The sequence below is a fragment of the Mus musculus genome, chromosome 9, assembly GCF_000001635.26.
Source record: "Mus musculus strain C57BL/6J chromosome 9, GRCm38.p6 C57BL/6J".
Classification (NCBI taxonomy): Eukaryota; Metazoa; Chordata; class Mammalia; order Rodentia; family Muridae; genus Mus; species Mus musculus.
Window position 1 is genome coordinate 32,358,886 of NC_000075.6, and position 13,269 is coordinate 32,372,154.

At 45.0% G+C, this 13,269-nt stretch overlaps 2 long non-coding RNA genes across 5 annotated transcripts in view; one reads left to right on the top strand and one right to left on the bottom strand.

Moving 5' to 3' along the window:
• Positions 1–2,859, top strand: part of Gm39317 — a 14,272-nt gene extending 11,413 nt beyond the window's left edge. For both annotated transcript variants that reach the window (XR_870611.2, XR_870612.3), the window contains one exon: positions 2,372–2,859. This is a non-coding gene — a long non-coding RNA (predicted gene, 39317). The remainder of the gene's footprint in view (positions 1–2,371) is intronic.
• An 8,382-nt stretch (positions 2,860–11,241) lies between these two features.
• Positions 11,242–13,269, bottom strand: part of Gm31755 — a 41,627-nt gene continuing 39,599 nt past the window's right edge. For 2 of the 3 annotated variants that reach the window (XR_379223.4, XR_379221.3), the window contains exon 3: positions 11,242–13,034. This is a non-coding gene — a long non-coding RNA (predicted gene, 31755). The remainder of the gene's footprint in view (positions 13,035–13,269) is intronic. The other variant, XR_379222.3, reaches the window with a different exon arrangement.

The following is a 13,269-nucleotide window of genomic DNA, read 5'->3' on the forward strand; positions in this document are numbered from 1 at the left end:
AAGTACAGCTGCAGCATGAGGTATAAGCTTGGCTATCTCTGGAACACAGCTTCTTTGTGCTTTCAGAAAACAATTCCCAGAAGATTTCACCTCAATGATGCTGGTCTCTTCTTAATCACCACTAATTTCTTAGCTCCAGCTAACCAGCATCTATTGCCCCAGGAGTCTCCTTCTCCTCTTGATTATAAAGCCAGGGACACATGGCCAAAGCTGTCAAGTTGTGCTGCTTGCAGGAACTGGAACATGTGTCCCCTCCTGTTGTATTACATGGTCACTAGCTCTGTCTTCCAACTCCTTCACTGTCTAAGCTTGGCTGTCCTGGATCTTGCTCTGTAGATTGACCTTGAACTCAGAGATCTGCATGCCTGTCTCCTGGGATTAAAACTGTGTACCACCACTCCTGGACTTAAGCTTTTCTTCACCTAGAACTTGCTCTGTCCCAGGCTGGTCTTGAACTCAGAGATCTGCTTGGCTTTATCTCCTGGGATTAAAGGTGTGTACCACCATGCCTGGATCTAAACTTAGCTGGGTGGGATCTTACCCCCAAGTCCCGCTCCCTTAATCTGCTAGCTCCTAGAACACAGGATCCAGCTCCATTTTACTTCCTGATGCCCCTTTAATACCCGAACCATATATTTTATATTTTTCCTTTCTCAGCTTGCTAGGCTTGTTTAAAGTGCTCTTCATGAGACTTAACCAGAGAAAAAGTCTATGCGAGGTGTTTCTGAGACTTCCTTTGTCAGTGCAATTAATCTGAGTCTCTTTACCTTAGCCCCAGGCAGGCTCTTCAGACAAGGGAAAAAAGTAGCCACATTCTTCACCAAAATACCACAAAAGCAGTCTCTAGGACACATATTGAATTCTCCACTGAAACCTCTTGGGCCAGATCTGCAGAATTCAAATCACTCTCAGTTACAAAGTCTTCCATATTCCTACTAGGATAGCCTATTAAGCCCCATTTAAAGTATTCCATGGCTTTCCAAATCCAAACTGCCCAAATCCATATTCTCCCAAACAAAAGCAGGGTCAGGCCCATCACAGCAATACCCCTGATACCAACTTCTGTCTTACTTGGGTTTTACTGCAGTGAGCAGACACCATGACCAAGGTAACTCGTATAAAGACAACATTTGCCAGGCAGTGGTGGTGCACGCCTTTAATCCCAGCACTTGGGAGGCAGAGGCACAGATTTCTGAGTTCGAGGCCAGCCTGGTCTGTAGAGTGAGTTCCAGGACATCCAGGACTACACAGAGAGAACCTGTCTCAAAAAAAAAACCAAAAAAAAAAAAACCCCAAACAAACAAACAAAAAACCAAAGAGAGAGAGAGAGAGAGAGAGAGAGAGAGAGAGAGAGAGAGAGAAGAGGAGGAGGAGGGCTGAGAGATATGTGGATTGTTTAACATGTGTAAGTGAGTTAAACCATAAGTTACCTCTAGTTCCATATAAATCGCCTGATGAGTGCTGGTATGCTACATAGGAACATGATATCCAGAACAAAGGAAGTGATAGGCCTATTCCACTTAGCTAGCTGTGTGTGCTCCAAGGGTCAGAGTTTAAAGAAAACTCTAAGCAGGCTAGAGTATTTGGGGAATTTTGAGGAGAAGTGTAGGAAATGTGATTGAACCAGAGGTGGCTTCTAAAAGTGTAGGTGGTGAATCTGAACCTTGTTTGCATCATAAGAAGACATCTGTCTGGAGACACAGGGTTGGGGTGGGGAGGTCCAGAGCCTCACAAAATCCTGACATGGTATCCAGCTGTCAAAGGTACTGCAATGGTCAAGGTCACAGATTTAGTGTGTGAAATCAGCCAGTACCAGGATTCCTTTTGGAAGAGCTTGCAAGTCCTTTGAAAGTCAATCTTACTTCACCCATTTGTTTCTTAATCTCTAAGATGATGTGTTGGAGAAACCTGCTATTAAGGTCACAGTCTACCATGTCCTGATAGCTCTCCAAACTTAGCAAAAACCCAGAGGGCTCCCTTTCTCAGCAGGGCTTCCCCCTCTCTGCCTGACCTTGTTTGGAGAGTGTCTAAGCACAGATGCCAGGTCTTATTTGAAGGATGACCCTCTGCAGAGCTTCCTGCAAGCATTGCATGACTCAGCACATAAGTCTTCAGTCTGTCTGATAATTAGGTGCTGGGTTGTGACCAATCAGCCCTTCTGCCCCTTAGCCCTAAGGACCCTCATCTACTTTACCCCTGGAACAATAAACTGAGCTGTCTCTCTGAAGCTGACTCCCGGAAGTTCTTTCTGTCATACTCATGATCATCTGAACCCTGCTCATCATTTCTGCTCCCTTTGCCCTCCTGGTCCAGCGGCCAAAAGGGAGACCCAAAATGATGGATTTGAAATTACTCTCTGCTTCCTTTCCAGAGAGAAGACACCGAAAGCATAGCAGCGTCAAGGTAGTTTGTGAGCTACAGGATGGAAAGCAGCTGGTCGTCTTCACTTAAGGACCTTGCCTCCGTGTCTCAATACCACACTTCTCATGAGCAAAGCTTCCCAGAGAAGCTGGACAGGAACGCAGGGGTCCTCCTAATGCTACCTTCTCCAACTCTAATGAGAAGGATTTACCTCAACCAGCAGGGATCCAGAAGTCCACGTTGTTAAGTGCACAGCCCATGGGGTGGTTGTTCTTAGGAGAGAGGTCTATTAATCCTCTCCTACCAGGTCCAACCATGGTCATTATCCATAGTCTTCTCAAAGAGGACAGTCAGCAGTGAGGTACTACTCAACGGGACAGGAGCCTAGAGATACTGTTGCTGTTTAGGACAGATGACATTTACTTCAGGGGGAACTGATCACAGTCTAACCAGCCTTGAGTATATCTGAGAGACAGAAGGGCCCCAGAGCTCTGCAAAGGGAGAAGAAGAAGAAGAAGAAGAAGAAGAAGAAGAAGAAGAAGAAGAAGAAGAAGAAGAAGAAGAAGGAGGAGGAGGAGGAGGAGGAGGAGGAGGAGGAGGAGGAGGAGGAGGAGGAGGAGGAGGAGGAGGAGGAGAAGAAGAAGAAGAGAAAGGCAATGGTATTTAAAAGGGAATCGTAGGTGGGGGGTAATTAGGGGAGGGAGAGAGACTAGAGAAGGTGGGATTACAGTAATCAGAAGGCACCTGATATATGTATGAAATTGTTAAAGAACAAGTATTTTTAAAGAAATAAAAATTCAGTGAAACCCCCTGTCCTGTCTCTACAGAAGCCAAGAGACCTATGGGTGGTGGGTTTTTCCAATGGTGGCATCTTATTGTCATCCTTAAATCCAATAATTAACATTTGCCTACAGATTGCAGGGGTCAGGGTTTAAGTGAGATTGGAACCATCAAGTCACTCATAGACTGTAGCTGTGCAGCAAGATAAAAAGATTTCAGTTTGTACACTTGCTTTTTAAGATGGAGGAAATTGTGCTCTACAGTCATGTGTCAGTACCTCTCACCAGTGCACACTGGGCATCCTTTGGCTTTTCCTGCTCTACCCACCTTCCTTCTACTGTTTTCACAGGTCGGAAGAGCAGCAGCAATTTCCAGGGCTCTAGGAACTGTGGTTCAAGAGAGGTCAGAGACTCCATCTGAAAGACACAGAGCTGCTGCCTCTGTACTTGCTCCAGCATGCTGAATTTCAGTAGAAACTCTTCAACGATAAACTGGGCTGTATGGGCTGAGGCTCTAGCTCAGTCACCAGAGTTCTTGTCTGGCAAGCACAAGGACCCTGAGTCTAATCACAGTACCACAAAAAAGAGAGTATCACAAAAGCATATATATGTGTGTGTGTGTGTCTGTGTGTGTGTGTGTGTGTGTACTTGTATATATACACATGACTATATGTAACATGTCAAAATAGATCAAAAGGGTACAAATCATATATATATTTGTTTTTGAAAGGACTTCAGTGTCTCACTTCAGATTCTGTTTCTTTCCTCCTATAGTTATATCGTATTTTAGTAGATCAATACTTTGGTTTTGAATTTTTACAACTCATTAAATCTTATTCGCAGTGTTCTTTCTGCATCCTTTTATCTAGTTTTCTGTTCTTGTTCCTTAATTAGTGTCATTACCTGCTTTGTCTGTATCAGTGCATAATGAATTTGTTTTTTCTTATTTATAGATATTTGCATTTAATAGCATCAACAATTTTCTCATCATTTTTTTTTACTCACCTAGTTCTCTCTATAGCTATCATTAATGCATCTGGAAAATCATCAGAACCATAAAACTCCTTCTAACATCATTAAGGACAACTCCAAATGCCTCACTTTCCCTGAGAGACAGCCACATCTATGCACCGGCTATACTTAGTGTCTGACAGGCATATGTCTTCTGAGGTAGCTCTTTACCCAGGCAAGGGTTCTGGCTTCTTGCCTGTGCTGGGCCCTTGTGTCTGGGTTCACTTCGATCCCACCTTCTGCGTGTCTTCTATCTCTTTGGTTGATGAGTCCTCTGGACATTGCAGAGGGAATGCTCATCTGCAGTTATCTTCAGTCCACCTGCAGTTCAGCTGCGGGATCAGAGCATGTGTAGAACTGCTCTCTACTCACAGTTTTGGGGTAGACCTGCTCCACTGCCTTATGTGGCTCTGCCCCATGTGACTACTGCGGATTCCGATGATCTCTCCTGACCATATTTGTCCAAAGTATATATTTTGTTTTATTTTTGATGGTTTTAAAATGGTTTAATAAGTTGAGCTGGTGAAGTAGAACCTTCACTGCTTGTTACCTGTGTTCATGGCACTGGAAGGTACTCTGAACGATATCTGCTTGAGTTAGGGTTACTACTACTATGATGAACCATCATGACCAAAGCCACTTAGGTAGGCAAGGGTTTGTTTGACTTACAGTTCCACAGTACTGTTCATTATAGAAGGAAGTCAGGACAAGAACTTAAGCAGGGCAGGACCCTGAAGTCAGGAGCTAATGCAGAAGCCATGGAAGGATGCTGCTTACTTGCTTGCTCCAATGGCTTTGCTCAGCCTGCTTTCTTATAGAACCCAGGTCCAGGGATAGAACCACCCACCATGGGCTCCCCACCTCATCAATCACTAATTAAGAAAATGCCTTACAGACGGATCTTATGGAGGCATTTTCTCAATTGACGTTCCCTCTCTGAACTTGTGTCAAGTTGGCATAAGGTTAGCCAGTACAACACCAGAGGGAAAATGTAATCACTAACTCAGTTACAAAACTCGAGATCTACAATGGTGACCTGCTTGCATGATATGCTGGTGCAATAGTGGTAAAATGTAGTGGGAATAACCAACCACTTTCTGCCTGGATTTAAGAGCCACTTGATGAGATGGAACCCATGTCTGACACTGCTCAGGTGGCCAAGAACCTGAGACTGGGTCACAGGCAGGGGGAAAACCAAATACTATTATTCTGGTAAAGAAACATAGCAATATAATGACATTTGCTATCCCCATCGGTCAGTGCCTCCCTCAGCCATCACCAGAGAAGCTTCTTCTTACAGTAGATGGGAACTAACACAGAATCCCACAACTGAACAAAGTTCAGAAAGAGAAAAAAAACCTGAAATACTCAGCCCTAAATGGGGTGTCATTGTCAAATGCTTCCTGTCATGTCTCAGGGAACTATGGAAGAGGAGCCAGATGCTTGCAAATGAAAAACTAGTTTTCTCCAGCAGAATCTCACTGGGTATATTAATCATACTTCAGGGACAGTAGATGGCCAACACAAAGTTAACTCATTGGTATTTTTGTAGACTTTTTTTTTTTCATATTTCCTTGCTTGGGCATTTAAAAAACCTTTTTTTTTATTGATTCTTCATGAGTTTCACATCATGCACTCTAGTCTTGCTCATCTCCCCATCCCCTCTTATCTGCCTTTTGTCCTTTCAACCCTCCCAAAATCAAACACACAAGCAAGCATACAAACAACAACAATAGTAACAGAAAACATAGAAAACATTTCATCATGGAAGCGGTAGCATGTCCCAGTGTGTCCCACACTATATTCCTTTATCCAAACATCTTCACTTGCAATGTTCATTGCAATGAGTCATTGGTCTGATTTGAGATCTCTGGCTTTTGTGACACCATCAATATCAGGTCCTCATCAGGACTCCTTTAGGTTATCCTCTTGTTGCCCTGTGTCATGGAGACCCTGCAGCTTTGGAACAGCAGGCCTGGCCCTTTCACATGCCCCAAACTTTTGCAGATGATATAGATTTTGGGGTAGGCAAATTCAGAGCCCTGGATCTGTGCCTGAGTGGTAGCTGAGCTAGTCAGCCTGCCAGCTCTCCCTATCCAAACCACCATGGTTCACCAGCACTGAACCAGCTAAGACACTCAATGCTGCCATGACCATCAGCAAGAGGTAGGGTCAGATCTTCTGCTCTCATGACCTCAGGACCTGCTCTCCCAAGTGCTGTAGCCTGTGTGTGAGGAGCTGGAACACTCTTCTGCTCTCACACCCTCGGGGCTGGCTCATCAGGGCCAGCTCCACTGTATTGCCCAAGCCTGGTGCAGTGCCCACATTCCAGGGTGTAACAGCCAGTGAGGAGGCAGGGCTAGCTCTCCTGCTCTTCTGATCCTGGGGTCAGGTCTCCTGGCTACTGCAGGTGATGAGGGGGGTGGGGGCAACACTTCTAATTATGCACAGGCCCTGGACATCCACATGGTCCCTGGAGCCTGTTTCCCCCAGGGACACATCCATGTTCTCTCATGGTAATATAGACATTGATACTGATTCCTACAGCTATGTAGCCACAGACTCAGACATGATCCTCAGTGTCAACTTGGGCTAGGATGTCAGCATGGCCCCAGGTAGCAGGGCTGGCCACTCATAATAGGCCATACCTCCATTTCCATACCTCTTCATAATGTTTAAGCTGCTCCAGTTTTATCTCTCCAGTCTGACCACTATATGGTCACACCAAACTCATACACTGTAGTGGCTCCTACTGCAGGCTGGGCCCCTGGGCAACATCCTCCATCCATCTTGTGTGGTGTGTCTGCAAGCAGGTATCTATGGCACACCTGTGCCATGCACTGGAGTGCAGGTCTTTGGGTGGCATGGCAGTCTGCAGATCTCTGTACTTGCTGCATAGATTTTATTTTATTTTATTTTTATGAATCCTAGGCATAAGACAGTTTTGACCACCAAGCCAGGCATCAAGTTAGGATGAACAAAGGACCGCCATCTGTCTGTAACTGATATAAGAACACCACCATCAAAAAGGTATCTCTTCGCTCATTGCCGGGTTGAATTTTCTTTTTACTGATCTTTTGCTTGCATATTATGGTTTGTGTGTGTGTGTTTTGTGTTTTTCTTTTTTAAAAATAGTGGTTAGTTTGGGTTTTGTTTGTTTGCCTGTTTGTTTTATAAAGGAAGAGAAAAAGAAAGGGTATAGAGTTGGGTGAGTGGAGAGGTAGAGATCATCTGGGAGGAGGTAGGGAAGGGTAATCTATGTTCAGAATATATTGTCTGAAAATATTTTTCAATCGAAAAGGAAATGAAAATATTTTCATAAAATTACGTTAATGTAAGCATTAGAACTATTTGGTTCTGATTTCTGAATGGACCCTTTCAAGTTAAAAGTCATGGACTTTAACCCTGTGTGGCGTTTTTGAATGAGAATGAGCTTCATAGGCTCGTGTATTTGAATGCCTGGTCCCCAGTTGATGGAACTGTTTGGGAAGGATTAGGAGGTGTGGCCTTGCTGTAGGAAGCATGTCACTGGGCGTTGAGGCGTCACAATTCCTGCATGGTTCTCTCTGCCTTGTACTCCTGGATCAAGGTATAAATGCTCAGCCACTGCTCCAGCACCATGCCTGTCTGCCTACTGCCCCTCTTCCTGTTATGACAGTCATGGACTCTAACGCTCTGGATCTGTAATCCCCAAATAAGTGCTTCAAGTTTGCAAGTTTCGTTGGTCATGGTGTTTTACCACAGCAAAAGAAAAATAGCTAAAACATTCTGAGAGTTTTACATTTTTTTTTCTGATTTGTTTCCCAATTCCTTCCAGGACTTCTAGGTACTGTCTGAATTCTCTGTGAAGTGGATATTATGGATACACATACATAACTTTAATCTGAACATTTGAAAGAGAGAGGCAGGCGAGTCTCTATGAGTTCAAGGCTTCTCTAAATTGCATGTTCTAGGCTAGCCAAGTCATCATAATGAGATTCTAAAACACAAAACCAAACTAAACCAACAAAAGTGATTAACAGAAAGATTTTGTTAAGGGCTCGGCCTATAAGAGAATATAGGGAGGAATCAAGAAAGCCCAAGGGACAAGGTTGACAGCTTGGCATCCTTTGTGAAGGAGAGAAGGAAGAAAAGTTGAAGAGGATACCACCTATAGTCTGCCCTTGCTTGAGCCTCAAGCCTTCTAAAAGCTTGTCTATCTCAATGTCCTTGCTTCAGAGAATGGCCGAGAACAGCCCATGGGACCATAGTCTTGGAGCAGAAGCTATGATGGGATTTATCGTGTGTATCTGCAGGTGGCCATATACAGTACCACATTTTGTCACCATTCAGATGCTAAATAAATCTCCTGCATCAAACCCATTCTTTCGGTGTTTTTTTTTTTTTTTCTATCCTGAGCTTCTTTTGCTGCTTCCCATCTTTTTCCTGCTGTAAGAGTTTATATTTCCAGGTGCATGCTCCCCCCTCATTTCCTGTACTTGTTTTAATCTATAATATCATCTCAATTTATTTTGCCTTTTGATTTGTCTCTGTTTATTCTGGGTTTTGTCAGAGTCTCCTTCATGTGAGAGCCTTTCCTCAGATGTCTGATGACCCTTGGCTGCCTGGCACTGAAGAGAGTGTCACTTAATGAGGTAGTGAGGAAGGGACTGCATTTGACCCTGCCAGGTAGAGGGACCTCAAGATGTCGATATAGAGACAGTATCTTTCCTCTCAGCCCAGAGCTTCCTTGTTAGGACTCCTAATGGCCAGGATCCAGCACTTGAGCCCAGAGCAGAGGAAGGAGGTGTGAGCTTCTTATTGAGTAGTTCAGATTTGCACAGAGCATCAAGTCTACACTGTAGAATGCCTTGTGCCCACCCTAAGCTGTAACTGAAGAAGCCAAGTTCATACCCTGTCTCCCTTTCTCTAGAGTAAACCTCAAATCCTGGGCTGAGAAACCTGTTTTCTAAAGGCCTTTTCCCTTCCCTTCCCTTCCCTTCCCTCCCCTCCCCTCCCCTCCCCTCCCCTCCCCTCCCCTCCCCTCCCCTCCCCTCCCCTCCCCTCCCCTCCCCTCCCCTCCCCTCCCCTCCCCTCCCCTCCTCTCTTCTCTTCTTCTCCTCTTCTCTTCTCCCCTCCCCTTCTCTTTTTAGCTATGGCCCTTTTGGAACTTGCTTTGTAGATCAGGATGGCCTTGAACTCATAGAGATCCATCTCCCTCTACTTCCTGAGCTCTAGGATTAAAGATGTTTGCTACCATGCCCAGTCCTAAAAGGACTTTTAACCAATATTCCTGGTTTTAGCCCTAAATATCAGTCCTGTTCAGAGGTATCTGTGGCTCTTCCCCTCTGGTTCGGGCTCCAGGAGTTTGCAGTTTGCGCTTTGATGACTCCTTGTTCACAGGTCCTGAGCTTAGCATTTCCAGCTGTGTTCTCTTCAGTTGTTTTCCAGCTTCTCAGATCTTGTAAAATCTCTTGACTACTGTTTTCTCTTGTCTAGCTCCTTGACTCAACTTTCTACCTTTGAGATTCCTTACTGCATTTGTCTTTAAAACAATGACACTCATTTAACTATTATAACTTCATCTTAAGATTCTTCCAAATTTCTTCCCTGATTACCCAAAGGATGGATTCTGTGTAGAATACTTATGGATCCATAAAGTCCACAGTTACAAGCGACTGTTAATGAATTAGATCAGAGAGGAACAATGCTCCATCCCCCATCCCCACTGGGAGACACCTTGTCTGCTTCATAAATAATTCCCTCCATGAATCAGCCCTTGGGAGTGCTTCCTCACCACTGGTTGGCATTTTAATCTCAGTTTATTCACAAATTGAATATATCCTGAAGCAATTATCTTCTCTCTGTTTATGTATCAGTAAAAACCAAGGGTCCCCAAACGATGAACTGTGATGCTGTGTGCAGAGTCCTTGAACAATCTGGTGAGCTTTTCCCTTCCTCTTTTTGACCAGGTGGAAGTCACCCTGACAACCTTGCTGGGACTGGCAGCTGCACCTTGGCTGTCTTCCATGCCCCTCCTACTCCTCCAGCCCAGTCTTTTGCTCTAGTTTGCAACGTCCTCTCTGCTTTTCATGCCTGTTCCCACCTCCAAAGGTCTTGCCATCTGAAATCTGCCACTGCTTCCTTTTGTTGTAGGAATAGACTTGCTGTCTTCTCCTAAGTCACATAGATACCAAACAACTTCTGTTGGGATATTTACTGGCCATGGGACAATATTTTTAAAATGTTCTAAATTTACTAACTTTGGTCATAATCCAGTGCTAGGGTGAGGTGATGCAGGAGAGTTTCCTTGATGTCAGCAAAGCCAGCACAGTTAGATGCCTAGGACCGGAGACGGGGCACCACTCTCCTCACTGAGTCTGAGTGCTGTGGAATAGAGTCCAAGACTTTTCCTTAGCTACAGAAAGAGGTAGATCGGCAGGTAGGGGCTGGAGCTGGAGCAGAAAGTGGGCAGGAGAAAGGATGGAAAGCACAGTCAGACGGGCACTGGGCACTGTCAGGTCAGTCGGCTTCACTTACTCATTAGACCAAGATGTGTAGAATTGAGAGATTGCATCAGCCCTGCCCTCCTCTGTTGCTTGGCAACGGGTTTCTTTGTCATTCCCTGCAGGTGCAAAGGGGCCCGCCCAGTTTTGAATGTAGGGGACAAGAGGGCGGTGGACAAAGTTAAGGTCAATACCTGGTCAGCATATTAATGAGACAATCTGGTGCTGTTGTGCAAGAGGCACCTGCCTCAAAAATAAATGAGGCAGTTAAGAAAACATTTATTTCCCTCATTTGGGGCTTATTCTTCATGTCTGATAAGCACTGTTTATCTTTGAGCTCTGTGTGTTTGTATACACGTTTGCCTTGACACAGTCATCTGCTGGGTGTCTGGGAGGATGAAAAGGCAGACCCACAATTCACAGGGGAAGGCAGGCAGAGTGTGGGCTCATGAGGGCACTGCTTGGGATGGAGGTTCATGAGGTCTCCTTTTCTGAGATATTCTGTAGGACCCCAGTGCCTCTCTTGTCAAGCTCTGTGATGGTCCCTGTCTTGTCTGAACAGCACAGTGTGTCTTTCCAAGTCCTCCAATAAACAGACCACAAGATGGGATTAATGGAGCGAGGGATTTATTAAGGGATATGCCCACATGAGAAGAAAAATGGGAGAAAGCCAGAAGTAACCAAGGACTGAGTAAAGTAGGGGGGAAGACGGGTTGGTGGACGTATCCTGGACCACTGTAGAGACTGAAGATGAGCCATATGGCCACGAAGGGTTTCTCTTTAGCTTCTTGCTATACTGTGTCAAGGGCATGAGTTTGAACATGGCTCTACTTTCATTTGGAGGTCTTTAGGGGTTGTCCACGGGGAGCTCTATATCCAAACTTGAGGAGGTTAGTCTGCTTGGGGTTGGTTTGGGGCCAGTCTGGGCTTCGGGAATATTACACCGGTTGGAGTTGGGGAGAGCTAAGAGTTAAGAAGAGAGCCAGACTCTGAGGGAGGAAGCAGGGAGAAGGGATGGACCTAGAGGCAGGGGCATGTAACTGGGGATTAGAGTGCCTGAGGGAAAGTTCCTATTGAAGTAAAGTTTACACTTAGGGAGAGCTTTGAGTCTTTGCCCTTGTTTTCCTCTGTGCCATAATGACTGCTTGCTGGAAAAGGTTTCATACTGAACTTAAATGGGAAATGGGGACAAAAGTGGTTCTATTTAAGCTGTGTCTCGGTCTGCTTGGATTTCTACAACAAAACACAAGAGCCTGGGTAATTCCAAATAGCAGGCACCTATTTCTACAGTTCTAAAGGCTGGAAAGCCCAAGATTGGCCCAATGGTCAATTCTGTGTCTTATGAGTGTCTAGTCTACGTGTTCAAGATAGGTCCTTCAACATTGTGTCTTTACATGGTAGAAGGCAGAAAGGCTGGAAGCTGATGGATACTCTGTCCTTACAGCAGCAGAGAATAAATATATCCACTCCACCAAGCCTCTCTACAAAGGCCAGGATACCATCCTTGATGGCTTTGCCCTCATGACTTCACCACCCCTTACAGGGTCGACCTTTTAAGATGATCACATTATCAAATACATCTCAACATGTAAGACAACAATGATCTACTGCATTCTTCTTCCTTGCCTATGACATGAGCTGGTCGTATAAGTATTTGAAGCCCTGATACCCTTCACTCAAGCATTTCTGGATCAATTTCCATTTCATCTCTGCTGTAAATAGCATCATGTGTTGGTTCTGCTCTATAAGGCAGTTTCTGTGTGACTTTTCCTGGGGACACGAACAAAAGTCTGTTCAACCCTGAAAGGACACTGGTGAGCACAATTCCACCCAAGTCTAACTTGGTGAAGCAATGTGGGCATTGGGGTTGTTTATAGGAGGGTAGATGGAGCTTACTTATAGATGCATAGGTGCCTCAGGGAACTGCATTACCCAAAGCCCACTCTAACAACATTGACAGCTTGTCACTGACATCAGCATGATAAAAGCTACATCCCCAAAGAGTCTCCTGTCCTCTAGCAGTTGTTTCCCATCTACAAAGTTCTGAGGAGGGGCCTTGTGAGTCTTATAATTCTCTTGTGAGCTTTGTGAGCATCTATTGTCCTTCTCAGTGGAATGTTTCAATATGGAAGAAATGGCTATACAAGTATCTATGGTGTCAGAGCCGCTGGCACAGCCATCTCCAAGCTGAGGTGCTTCTCGGCCCTTCTGCTTGGTTCCTTGGTTCCACTCCCGAGTTGAGGCTGGTGTTTCCTTGTTGTCAGGTAATGAGACAGTGCGTAGACGGCCACTGTTTCTCCTGCACGATGGCGGCTTTCCCACGCTTCTGATGGTGATCAATGGTGATGTAAGTGTTCTGAGAGGACATTATAACCCAAAGGAGCTCCTAGAACAACAACTTAGAAGGGGTCTAGGATCAGATGTCAGTCGGGGTGACTAAAGAGAGCAGAAACACTTATACCAAGGCACTTCCTGCATTATCTTACTTCACAGTACAGACTTCTTAGGTCAGGCAGCACTAGGTTACTTGCCTGGGGCAGAAGTTGGTGGATAGGGTCTCAACCCTACTGATCGATCTCCTTAAGAGTCTGTGCTATAAAGTGCTATAAAGACCAACATTGCTTTATACCCAT